Below are 27094 nucleotides of genomic sequence, written 5' to 3'. Positions count from 1 at the left end.
TTTTAAACCAAGGTACCTATGACTTATCTCATCTAAACTTTCAGTGTATAAAAAATTAAATAATACACTCTAATTTTCATATTTTTTTCCTTTAATAGAGCACTCCGCTGAAATATTTCTTCCAAACGTATATAAAATATATATATATATATATATATATATATATATATATATATATACATATATGCATGTATATGTACATATATATATGTAGTAAGTTATGAAAATTACCTACATAGAAGATTCGCTGATTGATATAATAATTAAGTGATTGAGTTTGCGATATGAAACAGATACTGTCAATCAGTATTGGATACATTACCTTTTTCTTCATAACAGGATTAAAAATTTTACCTACAATTTGGTAAGTATATTCCTATTACGAGTCTAACTAATATTTCGGGTAGTAATTACCAAATTAAAGTTTAGAAATTTTATATTAAAGAAATAAATAAACTAACGCAAAGTATTGGATACATTGATTTAATATTTGGTTGCATAGACTTTATTGCGTTCAACAATTTCCAATCGCTTTCTATCGTTGCACACATGTTTTTTGCAAAGATATGCAGGTATTTTGCGTCATTCTTCTTTGCAGAACTGTTCACGTTGTTGAATATTTTGTGGATTCCTCTTGTGAGCATAGATCTTCAATATTTTTCACAATTTTTTAATTGGGTAGAACTCTGGAGACTGACTGACCCAAATAAGAACGTCAATTCCGTTATTTCTAAGCCATTGTTTGGTTAGTTTGGCAGTATGCTTGGGATCATTGTCCTGCTGAAACACGAAATTGCTATTATGCCCCAACAAATCAGCAGATTTCTGGAGGTTTTCCTCTAAAATTCTCCTGTACATAAGCCCCGTCATTCTACCATTGATGGTTTCTAGTTCACCAGTACCCTTGGATGAAAAACACCTCCAAACTATTATCGAATCACCGCCAAACATTTTATGCAGGAATTGTATGTTTTCTGTTATAGGCGGTGCCAGTTTTACGCCATAAATATGTTGCTGTTTTTCCTCCAAAGATTTCGATTTTCGTTTCCTATGAACAGATTACTTTGTCTCCAAATCCTTGAGGTTGTTTTCCATATGTTTTAACATAATTCAATCTGATCTGACATGTTTAAGCTAAAATAATGGAACTTTTCTCGGGGACCTTGATACAAAACCTTCACGATTTAGAACTCTACTGATCGTATCCTTGCTCACATTAACCCCAACTAATCTGGGATCGGTTTGAATTTCACTACGCGTAAGAAAAGAGTGATTTTTTTTTACCTTTCTGCTTACTCATTTGGACTTTTTCTATAATTTCCCTGCCCGACCACATCTTGGAAGAATTGCAACAGCTTCACCAACTGGGTAAATTGGTACATTATGTTCCTTTTATATTCTTCGATACTCTTTTCCTTCTTAGTGCTTATCTATGATGTTTTGACTAATGTGTTTAACTACTCTTTAGTTTAGGCGTTTTTACTAATAAACTAGTTGACTTTGAAGGAGTGAGCCAAAACTGCAAGAATTTTATACAATTATTTTAATATAAAGATCTCTGATTGGTCAGTGATAACTCGTTTGCCTTATTGCAACACGCTAAGCAAAATCATTTTAATTTATTTCAGAAAAATATTTTTTAAAGTGTATCCTATACTTTTATGTTTGTTAATTCATATGTTTCCTTAAATATTAACTCTCTAAACTTTGATTTTGTAATTACTACTCTTAATATAATTTAGAATAGTAATAGGAATATACTGGCCAAATTTTAGGTAAAATCTTGAACCCTAATAAAATGTTGAAGAAAAATATAATGTATCCAATACTTTTGCGTGGAACTATATATATATATATATATATATATATATATATATATATATATATATAACTATAGGATTCTTCAGGCTTATGCCTGAAGAATCCTATAGTTGGATGAAACGCAGAATATTCAGTGTAGCTTAATCGCCATATATATTTTATAAATTACTAACTGGCTCTACCTACGTATTGAGCACTTTTGAAGTAAATACTTTAGTTTACGAATAAATCTATACTTTCGTATAATAAATTTATCTGAATAAATGAGGTAGTTATATATATATATATATATATATATATATATATATATATATATATATATATAAAATTGGCGGTATATAAATAAAAGATTGCTATAGATTAAAATTGCCTCGTTCCGTCATTTTGTTTTTCATTCATGAAATTTATTTTACTTATGTTTTCTTGATTGATTCTCTGAAATGTCTGTTGAATTAAGATTCGACTTTATGATTATCATTGAAATGTAATGACGCAAATTCGATTTTCTTTGAGGGAAAATATTTTAAAAGTCTCGCGAAAATGATGTCTTTTGCATTTCGTTCATTTTATTTATTATTTTCCAGCTTAAAACGAACGTCATTTTCCATCTCCACCTGTCGTGCGCACATCTTGCAGACAGAAAAAAAAGTATCTGAAAATTGCCCGGCAGACTCGAAAAGCCGTCATCATGAGAAATTAATAGTTCTAGTTTTTCGAAAGAAACTTTATAAATGCTAAATACTATGCGCATGTATGTATATATATATATATATATATATATATATATATATATACATATATGTATGTATATATGTACATATAAATATGTATATATATATATATATATATATATATAAAGTAGTAGTGTTCGTGTGTTTGTGTGTACAACGCCCAAAGAAATATAAAGATCAAAAAAATATTTAGATACTTCTGTCAAAGGATACATTATATTATATATGGGCATTCAATATATAGCATTCTTAAAACCACAGTTACATTATTGAGTTATGGTCATTAACATATCACATTAAATTAAATCTGTTTAAATAATTCCCTCAATGCCATAACTTATTCGACATAATAGTTTTTTTCAACTGTATTAATTAAAAAAATATTTAGTTTCTTTAAATGTCAAGTTATATTTGATTTAACTGATTTTATCTGAAATCTGAAACCGTTCTATTTTCAACCCCAAAAACCAGAAAACCAAAAAGGGAAATAACTGTTATAGTTTTATTGAAACTGAGCACGTAATTAAATATTTGTTTTCATTTCGAAATATTATTCTAAGTTGAATTATTATTTTTATTTTTAATTCGGAGGAATTTTATTTTCGCTTATTCTTAATTTTGAAGTAACCTTTTTTAATTGTTAGAGAAAAATAATTAAAACTAATGTCCTCATTTACTGTCATCCTCACGAGGGTAGAATAAGTCAGAGACCCATGTGAACAAAATCCATCATCCTCTGCTCTTTTTGTTTATAAATTTAATCGGTGTTGCCCAGGATTTATTTTAATAATTATACAATAGCAAGTGTGTTTAATTGCTCGCGAAACAGATTTTCTTTATAATTTATTTAATATATTAAATTAAAGAATGCTCAATCTTTACGACGTGACCAAGCGTCGTTTAACCCCTAGAAAAAAATGGTCAATGTCAAGTTTCTTTCTAACTCCTCAAACATTTTGAACATGTCAACTTTAATGGTTTTAGATGATGCTGAAAACAAACATCACATTTAAATTTGGGGCAGATAAGTAGTTTTCATGATATTAAAACATACTTTTTCAAAAATTGGGGGGGTAACTTTCCTATATAAGTTTAACGTAAAATGGGCACCCACTATCTAACCACCTAATAATTTCTAGAATTTTTATAGATTTTACCAGGTGCTCATGTACTTTACTTAATCGCCTCCTAATGTAAACAGACTTTTTTGTGAAATGTTAAACTGCAGAGGCACCTGTTAACAACTATTCCAGTTCTATAATGAAAAAAGAACGAAAAACAAAAGTATGCTTTTGTAAACTTACTAACAGCATATTTACCGTCCTAAATTATGAGATGAAAAAATGAACGCATCTCTTAGTAAAAAAGAAACAGCGCCAATTTCGGGGATGCTGAAAACGAATATCAACGTTAAATTTATTTTATAATATGAATATATTATTAGGTGACCAGAAAGTGGATACTCATTTTACGTTAAATTTATATACGAAAGTGATCCCCCGCTTTTTGAACAGGTAATTTCTTTATATGAAAACTACTTATCTGCCCCAAATTTAAACCTAATATCCGTTTTAAGCACCCCGAAAACCGTTAAAAGTCGTCATTTTAAAGTTTTAGGGGGAGTTGGAAAGAAACTTGGCATTGACCAATAAAATTAAGACCTGTTTTTTTTTTGTGGCCTAATAAGTTTAAGCAGGCTTTATAAATAATATGAAAGAAGAAATTTTGAAATAAAAATTAACATTTTTGCATGGGGGAAACTTTTCTATATAAATTTAATTAAAAATAAGCATCCTCTTTTTGGTCACAAAGCGTTCAACCAGACATGTCATCGCTTGCATTTTTTCAAGGTTGGCGATCGAGGGGGGACAAAACATGACAAATACAAACACTTTTAGTTTCTTTGTGGTGGTGAAGAATTATATTTTAAACATAAAACAACAATAAATTTGATTAATTTTTATGAAACAATTTTGTAATTTCACCTAACAATTTTATAAACAGAACGAATCCCAAAATATTATATTCATTTTTTTTTTTTTGGAGGACGGGGGTTACATTAGAAATATAAAATGACGAAAAAATTTTGGTAGACATTTTTTTCTTCTTTTTAGCGATCGCACGGGCATTCGCTGATATTTTTATTACAACAAAAGTTGTAATGATTTATTTTTAATTATCTTTTCTTTGAAGGGGGTGGGGGTTCTTTCCAATGATGAATATCCGGAAAATAGTTTCTTCTCTTTGTAGCCCTTCTATCGAAATACCTTGTGGAGATCACGTACTTATTTTTGGGCGATTACATTTACATCTTTTCATCCGTTCTTGTATTTGTTGTGGGGGGTATCAACGTTTCCCATAATGAAAATGGATAGTATACAGGTGTGTTTCAAACAGAACTTCATGTCAACCCAGGCAACGCTGGGTATCCATGCTAGTATATATATATATATATATGTGTGTGTGTGTATATATATATATATATATATATATATATATATATATATATATATACTAGCATGGGTACATATATATATATATATATATATGTACCCATGCTAGTATATATATATATATATATATATATATATATATATATATATATATATATATTGGTATATATCTATACTGGTAGCAAATTTGAATATTGAAATGCTCATATCGTTGGTTCTATAGGAAGAAACTACATTAAAATTTGAGTCTTTTTGAAAATTATAATTATGTTATGACAATTGGTAAAAAAAGAACCTACATTTTTCTACCAATGAAGTATAGCTAAATTTGTCAACATTTGTATATATAATGTCCCTCTGGCTAGCTTAACTTTTCCTGCTTCGGTTGTCTTCCCTGTTGCTTTGCCATACTACTGATAGATGTGTGTGTGTTTGTGTTTGTATATTTGCGTGTGTATGAGCCTTTTTCCACAAATAAGCCTTCTATTGTATAACTGAAAAAGAAAGATGTTGAAAAGTTACGAGAACTGTACCATAAAAAACGCAACCTTTTTTTCTCCAAAATTTATTTCTCTACATAGTTACCTCTATTCTCAATGCAAATTTTCCAACCTTCTTTATGCGACTGTAATAAAAACCAAGAATGTTATTTGTATTCACATATCTGATATCGACGAACCCGTCTTCTAATTGTTCTAAAATCAACTGCACCGATTTCGTAACGGTCCAAATGACACAGACAAACGTTGATCAGTTCATTATTTTATGCATGTAGAGATTTAATGACGAATTTCTACTTCTGACTTACATCCATGGAAGCGGATTCTTACTCAGAGATTAACACCGGCAATATCTGCAAGCAAAATAGTAAACTGTATGGCCATGGATACATTAGTTCAATCTTCATAGCAATGGAATTTAAAATCCATTATGATCCATTTGGGCGGAATAAAACTTCGAGACATTCCTGTAAGATCGAGTCTTGTATAGGCATTGTTTCGTTGGTTAGAAAGAAATCCGAACGAATGTTCGATAAATTAATACACAGAACTTCTTTGACTGACCTTCATTCCTGATTTGAAATGGAATATATACATCAAATTTGTTGCCGAAATCGCTGAAAAAATGTTTGGATCATTCTACCGCTCCAGTAAGAATATTACAGCTGATAAATTTCTCTATCTGTATAAGAGCCAAGTACGTCATAAAATAGAGTACTCTTACCATATCTGGACAGAAACTGCTCGGCACTCCCTATCGTACCTTGATAGAGTTCAAAACGGTTATGCAGCATAGTAGGTAATGTTTTTGCTTCCCTCCCTTCTTTTTCCACGTAAGAAATGCTGCGAACCAGTCTCTGCTTTGTCGTTATTTTAATGGCAAATGTTCGTTTGAGCTTTAATGTATGGACGTCCATGCCAAACTTCAACAGTTCTGCTTTCCTGCTTTCCAGCCGGCTACAGTAACAAAGCATTCAAGTCCTTAAATAATAAAACCCTACCCACCTTACACCATAAACTATTCCTATATTACCACTCTGCATCCATTAACCTATTATCGTGGAGTAGCTTTCTGGCCTTCATAAGTCGTGACTCCATTGTAAAAAAAGAACTAATATTTGTTTATAATAATACATATATTTAGATCAAAACGATCACCCAACATTCAAGCAAAAGGAGAGTCTAACCATAAAAAATGTAGTTTGGAGTTTTAATTATAAACCGCTCACTTTTTAAGCCATCTTTCTTGTGGGATGTTTCAAATCTTGATTGTTTTTTTTTGTTTTTGTTTTTTGCATAACGTTTCGCAAATCACAGTCAAGATGCGATCACTATTCAGTGATTCTTTAAATTAAAGAATAAAAACGTTACTTACGCCTGAAAGTATTCTCTACCTCTATAAGGTCACAATCGCCCATGTATGGAATAGTGTTTTCAAATTTGGGCTTGTGCATCTACTGCTGGTCTCTCAGTTCTGGACCGGGCCCAAAGAGTGTCGCCAACCTGATAGTTCCTAAACTGTCATCTAGGGTTAAACTTCTGTTCCACCCACGAAATGTTACACCCCTTTGCCTATTTTACAAGATTTTTTGGTGTGATTGCTCCGTCTAACTACGAGCGCTTTTACTCCCTCGACGTAAATACCCTCTTCAAACCCAACAAGCAGCAAAGTTCCACCATTACCCTGTAGAGATCCCTAGATGTAAGAAAACCCTTCACTCTAAAAGTTTCTTTCCCAGAACTGCTAGGCTCTGTAATTCTCTTCCAGATCCCTGCTTCCCCAAATGTACAGACATGTAGAAATTCAAGTGTAATATGAACAGGCACCTTGCTGCTCAACTCCCTACATAGTATTCCTGCAACTTATTTTCATGATAGTAGCCCCCTACATCAAAGTCGCACTGTACCTTATTTGGGGTGAAAATGTAATAAAAACATTTTAAAATATGCCTCAAGACAAAAAGTCAGAGCTGTAAAATTTGTTTAGTTTAGACTTGCAGGACGACCTAACGTTGCCTGAAATTGAATAATGCCCATAGTCACATATTTTTATTGCCATCGAAATCAGAGAAATCGCCTATTTTTAAATTAAATCGATCAATTGGCTGCCCTACATGCGTGCCCAATCGCGGTGCACCGGACAAAACTTAAAATGCTTCCCTGCAGTGACTTAGTCCATAATACATGGAAATCTATATTGCACTGTAGAACAGTTTATTTGATACGAATTATTTCTCATATAATTGAATTAAAGTTTAAAATGCAACCGTAGACGTGTAATTGCGCTTTAAACAGAATAATTAATTTAGAAGTAGCCGGAGTCATAAAAAAAAATATTTACTGGTTATTTTATATGCCGGGCCTTACTGCTTGTGTGGTGATAAAGGCTTGAATTAAAGTTTAACATGCTAAAGTAAAATATTGTGGCGCACGTGTGCTTAAAATAGAAACATTCATTTCGAACATTTCCCTGTCATATCAAATAGCATTCTTTTGATATACGTGTCGCCCAATTATTCCTCTGGCGTTCGTCAGAGGAATAGTTGTCCGAAACGTCGTGAAAAAACAAAGAATACTATGAGGATAATAGTCCGCAATAAATAAATTAATTAATAATACTCATCTCAATGAATTCCAATTAAATAATTTATATATATACCATTCGGTACGGACCCGACCATGGAAAATCAGATAATAAACATGAATTTATAAAACAAAAAACAATTAATCTTGACCGCCCTTCGGGGCCCGGGCGCAGTTGGTAGAGACGTTGAATCTCTACGGTTCCAGGTGAGAATTTTCTGATGATAGCAGTTTCGATCCTACCCAAAGCCGGCCAGAGGCTTACTTGGCCAGAACGTGGTGAGACGACAAGACTATGGATGGCAGTAATTGCAGCAAATGAACTAAGGAGATTCAGCGTTCTTATCTGTCGCAATTCTGACAAAGGCCAGACAAATAGTTGGCCGAACCGTCGTGAAACAACTAAGAAAAGATGAGGATAATAGTCCGTAATAAATAAAAATTGATGCATATGTGATGTTGGCTGTTCAGGTGTTAACTTTTTTTAAAACCGCCTCTTCCTTCCTTTCTTTCTTTCTTTCGTCGGATTACTTCAATTATCGATTATCGAAACTCATCACAGACATTCTGATGCAAAACCTATTTAAGAACAAAGTACATTCTTGGGAAATTTCAGAAAAATCTGCCCAGCCGTGTTCACGTACACAGAGAACGAACACACAGGCACATATGCACACAAACACGCAAACACACATACAAAATTCATGATTCTATCCGTAAAATATTCTTTATTTATTAAGCAAGATATTTATATATACTTATACTGATATAATATACTTATTTTGTATTTACTATCAAGAAAGTCGCCATTTTTAATTCCAATCTACAAGCACGACAGAGAGAAGTGATTAAGTTAACAATGGCATGACTGCGGAAAGGAAGACTTCTTAGAAGAAAATATCGTGTAGAACTTTTTGATACTAATCATATGCATGATATATGTGTGCATATATATATACATATGCATGTATATATAAGTGTGTGTGTGTGTGTGTGTAAAGGGTGAACGAAAAAATTGTCGTCCCAAAAATAACAACATTAGAGCATTATTTTAAAACGTTTTATTGAAAAAAATCAATTCAGGTAACTTGATTATGTAGCAAAGCTGACATCTATTCCATTCAGCCGCCTTCAGTTTAAATCACCGCTTCGATACGGGTCCGGAACTAGAAGCATGCCTTTTCCACAACGCTGGCGGGAGTTCTGCGTATACTCGGTGGATCTCGACGATCAGCCTTGCTTTGGTGATGTGGGTAGTCATGTTAGTAGGATGATAAAGCGCTTACTTAAAACTAGACCCAATATCCTAATTGTGGCCGGAAACTTCTTTGAGATGTGCTCTCCAGCGTTGAACTATCCATGTTTGCATTTTGAGGGTGCTGGCAATAGTCCTGTTTTCATAACTTGGATCGGGGGAGAGCGTGAATGGTATAGAGGTACATCTAAGATCACGCTCGTTTAAGTCCCCAAGACCTTAACATATTTGAATTGCTGTCAGAACCATGCAAAACTGCTAATAAATAGGCATACTCAGAAAGTTTTGGAAAATATGGTAAAATAGTCCCAAAAATGGAGTGTTTTTATTAGCCCTTAAAGAGCCCATGGGGCACACCCAAGAGTTATCGCGAAGTATAGACAGATATAAATATATAGAAATCAGTTAGTTACAACTCTTCAAAAAAGGTTTATAACATTCCAAATAATCATTTTTTAATACGCACAAAGGTGCCCATTTTAGCCCTTTTAACACGAAAGGCACCCCTAGGGGGGGCAACCGGAATTTTACCGGAAAATCTGTCCTGTTACTTTTTTACTCATATCATGTTTAATGTTTGTGCAAAATTTCAAACAAAAATTCCTAGGCGTAATTTGGAAAAAATTGCGGACAGACGAACGGACGAACGGACGAACGGATGGTGATTTTACTGGTCGACCCTCCTTTTGTCGGAGGACCAAAAAATTAAGTAAAAAATAAAAGGAAACTGAGACATGCGCATGCGAGTATTATGTTGTCTTTTTTTCTAAACCATTGACTTCTTCTAAAAGAAAAAAAATATTAGAGTTAAAACCGAAACCAAAGCCCAACGACTATTAGTTAAGTACGATAATCATTAGGCCAGCGTCGTTCTGTAGGCAAAAAAAAAAAAAAAAAAAACTCTCTCAGAAATTAGAATTTTTTTTAAAGGAATCTAACCAATAATGTGTGTGGGGGGTACTCCTATAAATTTTGTGTCTTTGTCTATTAATATTCGTATTAAAATGTGTCTATGTATTAAAAAATCAGTATGTTATAGTTGGGTCGTGAAATTGCATTTACCTGTAAAAAATAATGTTCATATTATTTTAAACATTCATTTTAATTTATTTCCTATTAAGTTCATATTATTTTAAACATTCATTTTAATTTATTTCCTATTAAGTTCATATTATTTTAAACATTCATTTTAATTTATTTCCTATTCAGTTTTTCGGTTTTCTTGTGGGATAATTATCATTAGTAACCTATTACGTGTAATTATATTCATCAAGCGTCTTTCTTTTAATTGTATTGAGCAGATAATTGGGGCTCACATAAGTGAGAGGGAACATACGCGAACAATCCGTAGTGAGGAAGGCCCCGAAACGGTGCGTATTCTCTCTTGATGACCCAATATTATCTATAAGACGAAATACCCCCCACGCATAACTATATAGTATGCTCTGAAATATCCCCCCAAAGCACCATCCTGTAAAACTTTGACGAGGAAAACCCTAGGAAGACGCTTTATCTGTCTCTAAATATTAACTTTATCCGAAAAGAAAACAACTAATAAACACTAGTATATACAAGCCAATGAAAAAAAGCTGTTTCGCTCAAATACTACATCTCTTGTTCGTTTGCTTCATACCGAGTTCTACTACTGTTTCGGTAGTAATTTTAATCCTACATGCAAATATTCTATATAATTTATTCTTGCGTAATATTTGCGAAGATTATTGTTAACATAAACCTCTTTCTATATATTAATGATGGGCAGAAATCAGAGGCACACAGTATTAATGCTGGAGTCCCTCAGGGGCCCATACTGGGACCAACCCTCTTCCTGATCTACATCAATGATCTCTCAAAACACATACTAAAATCTTTCGTTGACATCTATGCTGATGGCACGACCATTTATGGCAAAACATCAAAGGCCGGAAATGATGATGTTCTATCTGATTTTCCCTCCTCTGATCTTGAGCGGGTGGTACAGTGGGAAAAGAGGGGGCTGGTTACCTGTAATGCATCTAAGACCAAGCTCATATCTCTACATCATAAACGCTCTGATCCCCATCTGGCATCAATTGAAATGGATGGATCTCGTCTGGGGGAGGCAGCATGTTTTGATAAGCTTCTTGGTTTGACGTTTACTCCTGATCTTAAATGGAACACGTACATCAAGTCTGATTCCCAGATCGCTGGGAAAATGGTGATATCCTTCTACCGCTCCAGAGGATATCTCACTAATGATGCAATTCTCTATCTATATAAGAGCCAAGTACGTCCAAAGATGGAGGTCTCCTGCCACATCTAGGTGGGAGCTGCATTAAACAGCCTATCCTGCCTTGACAGATTACAAAATAGACTTCGTGGCTTAGTGGGGGATGCCCTTTTCTCTACCCTGCAGCATCTTTCCCACAGAAGAGACGTAGCGAGCCTGTGTTTGTTCTATCGTTATTTCCATGGCAAGTGCTCGTCTGAGCTCCATTCTCTGGTCCCCTCTCGCCAATCTTTTTCAAAAAACACCCGACGAGCTTAAACCACCGCCAATCATGTTCATCACTCCTTATCTGTGCCTAAATAAAAACGTAGATTCCATGAATAATGCTTCTTTCTTGAAACTGCAGGCCTGTGGAACTAACTCTGTTCAGTTTGCCTGTTTCCCTCCCAACTTCAACCTGGATGTCTTCAAGTCCAACACAAACAAATTCCTGATGAACCGACCCCCTAAATAATGACACCTTATCAATTCCCCAATACTATTGTTACACTTTCCCATTGATTACTGCACACACAATAACCCGTATCCCCGAGTGGTCATTGGGCCTCGATAAGTGGTTAACGCCATATAAATATATATATATATATATATATATATATTATATATTAATGAATACGTATATATTTGTATGAAATATTTTGCCTAGATTTGGTAGGCAATTTTTTTTTACCTCTATCAGCTTTTGATCTACAGACATGAAGCTTAATATATAGCATATTCAAACCAATGCAAAACTGTATATTTGTGTTTTCGCTGGGGAAAATTAGTGCAAATTGTGAAAATAAAAAAAATATATATATGAAATTTGTAAGGTCGAAGGGGGGAGTAGCTATAGCCCCATGTCTTAATGTTTAACCCTGCAGTCAATGTATTTATAACCCAGACATTAATGCACAATGAAAAAGTAAATCTTAAACTCAACGTTTTAGTTTCAACTCACGGTGGTGGCGCACAGGGCCCCTTTTCTTATTTTTCAAATCATTACTATATAATATGTTCAATATAATATAATGATAAATAGGACATCTGTATTAATGGCAATATCTTATTTAAGCGTATTTTACAACCGGGTAATGACAGTTAGTATATATATATATATATATATATATATATAAAGTAAAAATGTATGTAAAAAGTACCCGATACAAGGCAAAACGAAAATTATTTGTATTACAGAAAAAAATAACAAATTGCTATTCTAATCTATTTTTGTATGTTTTTTTTTTTATACAAGATTTATAATTATTATACTAAAATATATTAGAAGAACACGTCGTTATTGCTTTTGTTTTCATGTAATAAAGATACATAAATTTTTTTTCTGTGTATCGGATACTTATGACCCCCACTATATATATATATATATATATATATATATATATATATATATATATATATGTACATGCACACACACAAACACACACATATGTGTGTGTATATATATATATATATATATATATATATGTATATATATGTGTGTGTGTGTGGGTGTGGGTGTGTGTTTGTACACAATCGTGTTAACGCACTGGTTCTATCAAGATTACCGAAGTTAAGCAACGTTTACCCTGGCCAGCACCAGATGGGTGACTATGTGGGAAGACGAGGCTATGTAAGTGCTGCAAGGTAAAATACCACGATGAGAAACTGCCGAGGTCTATCCTTCTCTCGCTGGTAGACTCTCTTAAGCCGATTGAAGGAACCCCGTCTTTTGATTGTGTCATGATCAAAAATACCCTTGATAGTTTCGGCGAAGCATCAAGTATTCAGCTACCGACAAGATTTGAATGACACTACAAACACGTGTTGTGAGTTCATTCTCGGCTATGTCCGCGCTGGATGAATGGCTATATATAAATACGGTATAACTCCTATAATTTGAATATCCGCTTCGTTCAAATTAGAGGATGCTGTTCAAGTTTCGTGATAAAAAATGTGCTGCAATTGACTTTAATTTTCTAAGAATTAAGAAATAGTAAATGAAATTCATTGCTATATGATACTTCAAGTATATATTAAGTTGAGTTTACGATATATTGCAAGTAAGAATTGTTAAATATTATTATCAGGAACCAAAACATTGAAAATAAATTAAATCTCTTACTTGTTAGGTATTTATTACCTAAGTTATCATCTACAGGAATCACACATTTATGTAAAATACAATTTGTTCAGTTGTTCATTGAATGAGTCCCATTGCAGTTTCTATTTTCATCGATTGGGCTCTCGGGCGCTGCCATTGTATTCCGTAAGCAATCACGAAAATCTACAATTTCTTGGTTCTATAGCGCCTTTATGATTATATCTCTTTGGAGTAACATTGCTTGTAAAACATAGTTGTCGCTAAAGTAAGGGTTTTTCTAGAAATTTTATAACTATCTCCATAGACTTTTCTGCATCATCCCATGATATTGCTTCATCAGAGTGTTCTTGCTTAGTTACATTAGGGTCAAGAGAATGGGAGCTGTCGATATTTTTATCACCATTACTGCCTTCAGGATATTGATCAGTAGTTTGCTTATCTTGCTGCACCCACATTTCAACATCGTTTGCATTAAGTGATTTAAGAACTGCATGGTTAGTCGGTAACCGCTTGGTTTCAAGATTTCTTTCCAGACCAGATGTATTCTCTGATTCTTTCAGTTCAGAAACCTTTGGCGCTGGGCATAATTTACTCCATGCTTTTGTTAATGTGCTTGCTAAAACTTGATTCCATACACTTGCGAGAGAAAATATTGCGTATTTGATAGTAAAATGGCGCTGAAAATCGCTTATACTCACGGTACTATTTATCATATTCATCATGATATCATTTCTTTAGAAACCCATTAAGTTCCAAATAATCCCTTATCCATAGGTTGGATGAGAGAAGTCACACTAGGTGGTAAGTAGCACGCAAAAAATTACCGCAAGATTACAATAGTTCTGACTCAGGAGGGTATGCTCTACAATTGTCCAACAGAAGCAAACACTTTGAATCAGGTTAACCTAATTGAAGAAAACGCCTCTGGACAACTGGCACACATTCTTGCAAAAACCATTTTTAAACAACATCCATTTCGAGAAGAATAATAGAATACTGGCAAAGTCGAAACTCCTTTCAATGCTCCGGGACACTTTGATTTGCCGATGGCAAGAAGCTTAAGTTTATGAGTTCCAGAAGCATTAACGCATACCATCACTGTTAGTCTTTCTTTGATGCTGCGTGTGTATCAGCAAACCGTTGTTCGCCTGAGATTGTTAATTGTCTTATACCATGTTTACTCTTAAAGCTCCTAAGCCAGCCTTCACTGAATTTTACATCTCTGCGATATTCAACTCTTCCTTAAGAAATGTTGCTTTAGCAATTAACATGGGACCAGATATTTCTACACCTACATTCCGTTCTGCTACAAACCACTCATGCAATATTCGATTGAATCCAACTTGCTTTGGTCTGCGAAGAGTCCTTCTTTTGGCATGTCTTTCATTTTGAGAGAAATGAGCAGCATTCCATATTTCCTCCTATTTTATGTAAAACAGTGTACGTCTTCCAATCTTATAATCTCTCAATATAACGCTATTTTCAACTCCAGTATCTAATTTTTATATGATTTGACGTTTTTTGGGTAAAGTCAGTGCCACTTGTTTTCTTTTAAAGTTGCAAGCCATTGTGGTGCGTTGTTTTGCATTATTTTAAATATAGCAATCTGACAAAAATGCCGTTTCTGTACATTAATTATCAATAGCTTATCTATATTTATTACATAGTACCAATATTAAAATTGTTGCGCAATATCTGACGAAACTATGTAAACAGTTTTACTGCAACTCCGCATCAAATATACTAATACAATTTCAATGACGAGACAGTGCAAGATTAGAGAAAATCCAGTTTTCGAAGAAGTCCAAATGAGAGGAAGTCCAACTTTAGAGAAAGTTCAAATTCAAGGATTTGACTGTATCATATACATAATAAATACTTATAATAAGGGCTAAGACAATTGCATGTTTTAGCTCTCGAGTGTGTATCCGTTGATATTTTATATGCTTTTATATAGAGTGATGTGGTTCTCGGTTATTTAACTGTGTCTAACTGTGTCTGATATATACTCGAGAGTAAAAATAAAACAAAATAATATTCTGCTGGCATAGCCCTACTCATATATACATATATATTACTTTCAAGTAGAAAGATATCCAAGAAATGGAAAATAATTGAATTTCAACAAGAACCTTTGATAATGCTCAATTAAAGAAAGTAAATTATGGTTTTATTCTTAAGATAAATACAGTCATATCTTGCTACGATTTGCTACGAAGTTTCAATCATATTAGATATCATCAGGCAAGAAGAGTTAAAGAGTAAAAATGAAAAAGGTTCTTTGTGAAAAGAGAAACAGCCATGAGTGGCAATAGACAGAAATTACTATGTTTATAAGGTAAGAATCTTAATGCTTGCCCATTGCCAGTCATGGTAAGTTCTGTCACCTCAAAATTTTAAAAGTTCTGGAACCTTTTTAATTTTTATGCTTTAATGATTGAAACGGTCTAACATCGTAGCAAGATATGATTGAATTTTCATAAGGAATATATATATATATATATATATATATATATATATATATATATATATATACATATACATATTATTTCATTCAATTAAGGTAAAAAATACACCTTGTTCGTTTAAATAAATCTACTCTTTAGATCTAAACAGACATTGTCAGCCGACAAGAGATCTCTGGTCTTATTTGATGACAGTCATTTCATGAAAAGTAAAACCAAATAGAAAAGAGAATGGTAGAGAAAATAGAAAAGGGAGAAATAGAATGAAAAATATATTAATGGCCGTTATTTTCTTAAAGTTATGCGTCTATCCACGTGTCATTTTTTAAAGGAAGGCTGGTTTAATTAACTCCATACTTCAATTTAACCCAGCTATCTCAGTTTTTTTTATTATTTGGATTTTGGTTCTACTTATTTCTATTCAGGTTTCGTTTTCATTGAATGACTGACCAGAAGTTTATTTCAGTCTGCTAATGGATTTCAAACTAAAACATTAAATTTATTGTAGAGTCCTATGGTAATTTTGTTTGCTTGAAACTATCTCCTTCGAGAGAATACCGTTTCGGTAATGCACCCTCAAGATATTATATTTAGCTTTAATGTCTCTTTTTCCCAAGTCTGTCACTTTTGAACTTTGACTCTCAGTGACATTATACATTCTTTATCCTTTCGCTTTATCACGTCCTAATAGAAATGAATGGTTCTCGACTTAGAGAAGCTTATGACCTGACAAGTTTATGGGACTGAACTTCACTTCTAATCTGAAATAGAACACATAATCAAATGTGTTGCCAATATTGCTGGAAAAATGGTTGGATCACTCTACCGCTTCAGTAAGTATCTCGCTGCTGATGCAATTTTCTATCTGTATAAGAGCCTATTTTGTCCTAATATGGAGTCATGTTGCTACATCTGGGAAGGAGTTGCTCTAGTAACTTATCCTGCATTGATAGAGTTCAAAACTGTCTTAGAAACCTATTAGAGGTGGCCATTTTTTTCTTTCTCGCAAGCTATTTCTTGCTGAAGAGACGGTGCGACCCTGTCTCTAGTCTATCGCTATTTTCATGGCTAATGCTGATGCAATTTTCTATCTGTATAAGAGCCTAATTCGTCCTAAAATGGAGTCACGTTGCTACATCTGGGCAGGAGTTGCTCGAGAAACCTTATCCTGCATAGATACAGTTCAAAACCGTCTTAGAAACCTATTAGATGTGGTCCTTTTTTCTTTCTCGCAAGGTATTTCTCGCTGAAGAGACGCTGCGACCCTGTCTCTGGTCTATCGCTATTTTCATGGCTAATGCTAGATTCAACTCCGCTCTATGGTCCCCCTTACCAAACTTTAACAAAAACACTCGACTAGTTACAATCACAATACATGACTCCCCTTACCCTCTATTTGTGCCTAAATCTAAATGCAGAGTTCATAAAAAAAAGCCTCATGAACAAAGCCTTTTCCCAGAAATGCCCACTTCAGAACACAGTTCCGGTGGCCTGTTCTCCGGTTGAAGACAAAACAGTAGCCATCAACTCCAATGTCCACAATTTTTGTTGAGCCGTCCCTAAAAATAATACACTTCTACCCAATTTAAAGCATTAACGATTACTACATTACCGCCTTACATTTAGTAACCCTTCCTTCGCGCCTTGATAAGTGGTTATTCCCAAGTAAAACATATTGATAATAAATATGTTATATTCAGCTTTATATTGCTTACACTTGTATCTATATATTAATAAAATAGCGTGTGTTATTTTCTGTTCCACGTTTACATACGGGTAGTTTAATTGTTATGTACTTGTATTTCTTGTCGTAAATAATTTTACCAAGAATTCCTTATAAGTTTTGGTTTCGGTTTCGATTATGTTAGATTAAGAGTTGGATGATATTTATTGTTTTCCAAACGGCACACTATATACACGTATAAACTGTGTGTATTGTTGCTTAGCCAGAGGATATGATATCGACGTATAAACTGTGTCATTATGTATCAGAGAATTATCACACGGGTATCTATTACAATTCATATTTAGGTATAATATTTTTATAATAAAAATTATATATGCTCCATACTTTTTCTTTCTTCCAGACTTTTATCTTCACTGCTGAGCTCCGGTATGAAACATGAAATTGCCCACACCATAACTAATGGGAAACTCTATTTTTTCTTCTTTTGTGAAACCACAGAACAATATTTTATATTTTTTAACTATAAAGTTATTTAAGCTGTCTCAAATGGTCTTCACTTCGCGTCTACATGCTTATTCTTCACAGCTTTGCTTCCTGGCTTGAAGCATGCATGTTCCTTTCCATGGTCAAACTCAAACTTATTTCTATAACCTTTCCACCCTCTTGATTTAAGTTCCCTTACGCCATCATTCAAAAAGCACACGTACCTAAAGTGCGGCTTTTCCATGTATGCATGTCCAAAGTCATTTTGTTTATTTAACCTAGCTAATGTGTGTTACATCCTCAGCTAAAACACATTGCTACATTTTATTTTATGAACAATAAATAACTCCCACTATAAACTAATTTAAGAACATCACTAGGGAGATAGATAAATAGATAGATAGATAGATGGATAGACAAATAGATCGGAAATAACAAATTACACTTATAAGAATGTAATTATCTAACAGATTATAGATGTCCATAATAAGTCATCTATTATTTTTAGAAACCATTTTATTAAGAATTCTTCAAAAGTTTTGGTTTTCGTTTCGATTATGGCTGAAGGAAACGCAAGTTTTATATATATATATATATATATATATATAATATATATATATGTATATATATATATATATATATATATATATATATATATATATATATATATATAGTTCATAAGTTTTTATTTCGGTTTTGATTTATGTTAATGCAACCATTTCATGATAATATATTCTTTTTATTTTGGAAATCGAAATTTCATAATTTATAAAAATCGATAGAATATTAACACTGTAATAATAAATACGAAATTGGCAAGAATTGAAATATAATATTAAAGCGTCTTTTACGTCCGTGCTTTGCCCGGCGTTCCTGCTTGCTTAGGTAAATACTTTTGCAGTTTTAACAAAGAAACTGCAATTATATCAAAGCGTCTCCATTTACACTGAACATCTAGAGACTACCTACATCAATATATAACCTATGAATGAGTCGCTGTAAGATTTCCACTGGTCCGCTATTCCTAATTAATACGTTTTTCTGTCTCTTATGTGTATGTATCGTCACATGTGTACGATTTGGACTTTAACGACCAACGACAGAGTTACTGTTATTGTCGATACGATTTCGAATTTTATCAGTGAAATATTCTTTGCATGACAAGTAAGATATTTTTTTATATAATTATATCTTATTTCATATCAAATAGGCGACGACTTTATTTTCGAACTACACGCACGACAGACGTGATTAACCTACCAATTGCATGTCTGTGCAAAGGAAAACTTCTTAGCAGAAATTATTATGTACAAATTTTCCTGATATCAACTCATACTTAATTTTATCTTTCTCTCTCTATATCATATATTTTTAATCGACTGATTTATTTTATAACATCCGAATATACTTGATTTTTTTCATCATGTTAAAATTTTGCAACGCTAATAAATATATATATATGTATATATGTATATATATATATATATAAAATTTTGGCACGCTAATGAATATATATATATATATATATATATATATATATATATATATATATATATATATATACGTATCTATGTATATACAGGGTGTTCCAAAAGTCTTGAGCACATTCCAAGTCCGCATATCTGCTTAATTGTGAATGGTAGTAAGATGATAGCGGTGCCATTTTGAAGCTAAATGCATTAAGTTTTTTTGTAATGCTATACCAAAATATACCAGATATACCAGATGGGTTTTTTTTAGTTCTAGAGATATTCAATGTCAAAATGTGCCCAAGACTTTTGGAACACCCTGTATATATATATATATATATATATATATATATATATATATATATATATATATATATATATATATATACATATGTGTATATATATAAAGATAAAGATATTTTTAATCGACTGATTTATTTTATAACATCCGAATATACTTGATTTTTTGCATAATGTAAAAATTTTGCAACGTTAATATATATATATATATATATAATTATTTTTTACTATAATAATTAAATACCTACGGACACTAGTGTTTCATCCTTTCGGGATTCTTCAGTGCAGGGTATCACGATTACTACCAGTCAAACGATTCGGACCCCGCGACACGAGACATCTCTGGCTCGATTAGCGGAGGCCGTATCCATTCGGCTACCATTAACCGTGTGAAATAGTGTTGAATTTTAAACATTTTAATTAAAATGTTCATTACGTCAGACAGACAGTGATCAAATCGTTATACGATGATCTACGCATAAGAGCTAAATTTACCGACTTTTTAATTCAGCTGAAAGTGCTCAACGATAAGAAACGAATTTCTTAAAGGGGCTGTCGTATATATATATATATATATATATATATATATATATAAATATATATATATATATATATATACATACATACAAAAAGTTCCAAAAGTCTTGGGCACATTCCAAGTCCGCATAACTGCTTAAATGTTAATGTTAGTGAGATGAAAGCGGTGCCATTTTAAAGCTAAATTCATTAAGTTTTTTTGTAATGCTATACCAAAATATACCAGATATACCAGATGTGTTTTTTAGCTCTAGAGATATTCAATGTCAAAATGTGGCCAAGACTTTTGGAACACCCTGTATATATATATATATATATATATATATATATATATATATATATATATATATATATATATATATTATTGTTGTGGAGCACAAATCACCCATATATATATATATATATATATATATATATATATATATATATATATATATATATATATATATTCCAGCATTTTGAATTTTAAAAATGAATGGCTGTTCCGTTATAAAAATACTATTATAAAAAAATCATATACATCGTGCTCAGGTGATTTACTCAAACAAAAAATATTCTGTAGCGAATTAAAAAATATAAAAAAAGGCTTTAGTAAATAACCAATTTCCAAACTCTCTTGTAGATAAGCAAATAAAACTAACTATCAACAACTTGAATCTTACTAATAATATCCAACAAAAACATTTCCAAACTATATATATATATATATATATATACCTATATATATATATCCGTAACTAGCTACACAAGACCTCCGAAACTGATGAAAGTATTCTAAAATTATAATCCGTCGATACTTAGTTCCAAATGATAACAAAGAAATAAAAATCATTAACTATTATAAAAAAAACTGTAGACGGCAGCCTGGTAATCAAAAACAACATTTTGCAGATAAATAACTTGTTTGAAAAAAAATAATGTCGTTTTTTGTTGTGGACGACAAATCACCCTTATTTGAGAACTATTTCATGACCTTACTAGCTGTACATTTATTTCTAATGTAATTAACAATTCTTCACATTTCTAGAATTGCATATAATTTAAATATGTAGTCTTTTTAACTTTTCATTACTGAGTTCGATTCTAGTATTTTCTTAAATAAATATTATTTTCAATCCTATAATGAACAAACGGTGCAGTTTTAGGCCTTAACATATGTAAATTTGAGTTCAGCACCATGCAAAACTGCTATATAGACATACTCAGAAAATCTTGGACAAATATGGTAAAATAGTCCCAAAAATGGAGTGGTTTATTAGCCCTAAAAAACCGTGGAGCACAATCAAGATTTATCACGGTGTATAGACAAATAAAATTATATAGAAATATAGACAAATAAAATTATATAGAAATATAGACAAATAAAATTATATAGAAATATAGACAAATAAAATTATATAAAAATATAGACAAATAAAATAAATTAAATCAGTTGGTTTCAACTTTTCTGAATTTTTTATAAAAATCCAAGTCATCAAAATTTTTGGAATAATCATAAAAATATCAATGTTAGCTATTTTAAACCGAAAGGCACCCTTAGGGGCGTAACCGCAGTTTTTTTCCGGAAAATTGGTTCTGTTTTTTTTTTTTCTTACTTACAGTGGGTGCAAAAAGTATCCGATACAAATCAAAAAGTAATTTATTTTTATTACACAAACACCAAAACATAACAAAATGTTATTCTAATATATTTTTGTATGATTTTTGATACGGGATTTGTAATTATCATACTAAAATATATTAGAATAGCAATTTTTTATTGGTTTTGTTTTCGTGTAATAAAAATACACCAACTTTTTGCTGTGTATCGGATACTTATTAATGCACTGTATATCATTTTTAATGTTTGTGCAAAATTTACAAAAAATTCCAAGGCGAATTTACTGAGAAATGTGCGAATAGACGAACGGACGAACGGAAAAGGTTGAATTTATAGGTCCATCAATCCTTTTGTCAGGGGACAGTCAAATATAATAAATCAAACCAAAATCATAATTTATAGCAAGTTTTCTATTTGTCGTTTGTGAAACAACAGCATGTATAAAATGGTTAAAATATTCAATAATAAAAACAAAATCAATCTATTTCTTTTATTTTTAAAACGAATGGCGAAGAGGATTCTTTTTCCCACGTCTTCACTGTCCACTTAGAATTATCATTGTCTCCATCTGTTCAGCAGGATATGCGAATGAACGCCGCCATTGACATGAAACCCTTGACCTTAAGATTTGAAAGGTGGTAGCTTTTCCTATTTCCGTATAAGTGGTTATTTGGGAAGTCAAAACAGGAAATAAACATTTTACTTTACATACAAGAAGGTTTTAGTTAGATAAACAGTATTTTAATAAAATAATACTTACTTATTTGGATTGCTTACACTAATCTTCTTACGCTGAGTATGATTCTCATAACAATTCATGGACCTTAAGATTTGCAAGGTGGTTACGTTTCCTATTTCCGTATGAGTGGTTATGTTAGGAGTCAAACACAGGGGGAAAATATTGCTTCATATACAAGATGTGAAACCTATTTGAGGACATACTTCATACACAAAAACATTTTAAGTATATACAAAATCAATAGTTTAATAAACTAAACTTTACGTAGTATTTGCATTATTCGGGCTAATGTTATCATCTAGAGTATTATTTTACCAACGTTCCAGTCAACCTAACACCCGTCCTTTCTTCATGTGTACGAGGTTCCTTCAATAATATTCCAGACTTATTGATAGCGATTGAAAAGTTAGTATGTTATTTCTATACATCTTAAAGGATGATTTACTGATTTTTATGATTTCAGGTTTAAAGGAACAGCTACAACAGAAATTGGACCGCATTCTACTAGAACCACTTTTTCACAGCTGGTTAATTTCAAAACTCGAATCTGGACGGGAGGATACATTAAAACGAAGGATATGTAATAAAACTATGTTTTAAACTTGAAAAAAGATTTCACAGAAACATTTGTAATGATTCTAACTTGTTTCGTATCATCTGCATGAATCAAGAACCAGTTTTTCAGTGGCATATGAGATGCAAAGTAGGCAGGAAGTGTGTGAGTGATGATGAGATATGTGGGGGAAGTAAGGAATCAGAACAAAATAGTTGTTTTGCCAAATTATTTTATTATTTGGATTCCTCGGACTACGTATGCTTTCCCTAGACGTGGATCGAACCTACAACCGTCGAGTTGATGGTCGGCTATTTTTAACCATCGGACCACGAATCAGTGAAGTAATGTTTCTCCTCGACTGTGTATTAAATCCATACACTGTAAGTAAAACAATTACTAAAAAATAAATCACTCGATCCCAATTTTGATGAGTGAGGGCGAAACATTGCAATTGACTCGTTTTGATTTTTTTCTTCCTTTATTTCCCTACTTTTATTTTTTAGTCGCTATTCATTTTCCTTTTCTCCGCGATCTTTTTTTTTAATATAAAATGAATTCTGAAATACGTCTCCCCTTCATGATTGCCTTAATAAGGTTTTGTACTCCCAAGAAAATCATTATATATATATATATATATATATATATATATATATATATATATATATATATATATATATATATATATAATTATTGTATATGTAAACTGGATTAAAGGAATAAATTATAAGATGTTCAACATCATGAATTTTAGAATATAAGTTTTTGTCATTTATGCTCTATATTGTGGTGTAATTTCATTGAGCTGTTTAAATAATGATTGATATATAATAAGAAAATATATTTCCACAGAAATATATATATATATGTGTGTGTGTGAGTGTCTGTAAAAATATATTTTCTCATAATATATAGCAATCCTCATTTAAGAAGCTCAATGTAATTACAGAGCAATTTAGTGAATATATGACAATAAACTAAATCCCAAAGTGACTGATGTTTACAATCTTATAATTTATTCCTTTAATTCAGTAAACATTTAAACACACACACACTATATATATATATATATATATATATATATATATATATATATATGTATGTGTGTGTGTGGGTGTGTGTCTGTATATTCATTAATCTATCTCGCTTTCTATTTTTCTTTCTCTTTATCCATCTATCTCTATATATACATACACTCAAACATATATAAATATATATATATATACATACATACATATATATATGTATATATACATATATATATATGTATATATATGCATTAGAGTGTATGTATATATATAGAGAGAGATAGATGGAGAGAGAGAAAGCAATATAGAGAGCGAGATAGATTAATGTATATGTATACACACATACACACACTTATATATATGTGGGGTTTGTGTGCATGTGAGTGCGTATGTGTAAATGAAATCTCTTCAAAATGTCACGCGTCATATAACTCCTCTCAATGTTGTTTTTATTAAGTACTTAAATGAAGATGCAGCAAAATCTGACATAAGAAGGTGAGGATTATCTTGTTAGAACACGCAGCCTGTGACGCGTTTATTTTCCTATCATTTTTTTTAATTGTTACTGCGTTATTCTCTCGCGTCTTTTCGAAGTATACGATTTTCTCTTTAATGTCTTTCATGATTTATCCTGGGCAACTCATTTTCAAATTTTTCGACTGCTTTTTTTTTTTTTATAAATGGCTTGATTTATAATCGATTTTGTACGATACGGTTTCATTTTCCTCGGCTTACATATTTGCAGATGAAATATGTTGCCTGATAAATGCCAAGGTTTAAAACTGTTAGATATAGAGAAATTTTTTAGAGAAACATAATGTGTGTGTGTCTCTCTCTCTCTCTCTCTCTCTCTCTCTCTCTATATATATATATATATATATATATATATATATATATATATATATATATATATACATGACTAGTACAAGATCAGTGACCATTTTCTGAATCCAGGCGCTCTATGTGCTTTCCGCTTATCTCGGCATTGTTTTCAGTCATTACGAACCTCCACTTTCCACTGCTATTCAACAATGTCGACTCAGGAGTGGTCCGGTTAGTGATTGCGAAACTCTTGTCACAAAAATTTCGCGTGCAGGAACACTTACAGTGGGTATCCATTTTCTGTTAAGACTGAAGGAAGCCTATATATATATACATATATATATATATATATATATATTTATATATATATATATATATATATATGTGTGTGTGTGTGTGTGTGTGTGTGTGTTATTTGTTTTTTTTTGTTTTTTTTGCGATATGTTTTGAATGACTTCAATTATTTATACGAAAGCGCATTTTTACCTAAATACGTGTTGGGAATAATTTTCCGTTTAGGCAATATGGTGCATGTTATAAGGGAGCGGCATATATAGTGTTTTAAAAAATATATTTTTTGTAAATATATATAATTGTTTAAAATATATAATTATCCACTATATATAATCGCCAAAGTGCGGATGAACTCTTTTCTGGGTCAACGGCCCACTAGCACCGTGTATATTTGTGTGTGTGTGTGTGTGTGTGTGTATATGTGTATTGGGGTGGAGAGGGGTCCCGTCAACCATGGGGAAGGCAACCTTTCTAGGAGAAGCAAATCTCTGATTTAAAAAAAAACATAAAGCGGAAGACCAGTACCCGTATTGAGCTGGTCTGCAGTGTAATTTGTTGCTGGCTATCTTGCTCTTGCTTGTTGTTGGATCTCAACATTTTAAGCCGAGAGAGGGACTTAGCTGTCGTACAAAGCTAAGACTCTGTAACATCATCTTTGTATGGATACTCCCTCAGGTATTTGGGCTCATGGATGTTAAATGTCTGAGGGAGTGGCATTCGTCTGACAAGAAGTTGCAATCATCATATTTATATATATATATATATATATATATATATATATATATATATATATATATGGATGTGTATGAGGACAATACTTGACGTATATATTCAGCGGATTTTTGACCGCCAGGCTTGAAATATATATAGGTCATTCAGACAGGAAGAAAAACTCTTACTCGGTTTCAATCTAGATTAAAGAATCATTTCTTAAGAGACATTGGATGTTTATCTGTCCTCAACTGTTTCACGAATACGTATGCGTGAATCGTTTACACGGCAGATTACTTAGGAAAAGAATAAGTATGTTTGAAAACGCTTATTTACGAATGTGCCGAGCTTGCCTAGTGTTTATATTACTTGATTCACTGTTGTTAGATTTACGTTTAGATCCTAGCTTTAGTATTTTATTTACTTGCAAGTAATGGACTGGTTAGAAAAAAAAAAACATCATACTCGCATGAACAGGTCTCAGTTTCTTTCGTTTTTTTTGTTTTTTTATCTTACTTCATTTTTAAATGAATTTTACGTTATGTTTTATAGCTATTGTATTTCTGTTTGTAATAAAAAAAAGAATTCTGCATTAATTCAAATATAATATTTATGCGTATTTTAGGACAGGGTTACGGCGGGTACATCTAATTCTTCAATAAAACTAATCTTATTGCCAGTCACAGCGCGAGCTGACTGTAGTGTTTTCTGCAA

At 32.1% G+C, this 27094-nt stretch overlaps 1 protein-coding gene across 1 annotated transcript in view; it reads left to right on the top strand.

The window, feature by feature from the left end:
- LOC145254593 (tachykinin-like peptides receptor 99D) overlaps window positions 1-27094 on the top strand; it is an 864064-nt gene that overhangs the window by 413398 nt on the left and 423572 nt on the right. The gene's annotated exons all lie outside the window — the stretch shown is intronic.

Source organism: Euprymna scolopes, chromosome 30 (assembly GCF_053919585.1).
Source record: "Euprymna scolopes isolate OS-2025 chromosome 30, ASM5391958v1, whole genome shotgun sequence".
NCBI lineage: Eukaryota > Metazoa > Mollusca > Cephalopoda > Sepiida > Sepiolidae > Euprymna > Euprymna scolopes.
The sequence above is the reverse complement of the archived record's forward strand: the minus strand, read 5'-3'. Positions and strand labels throughout refer to the sequence as shown.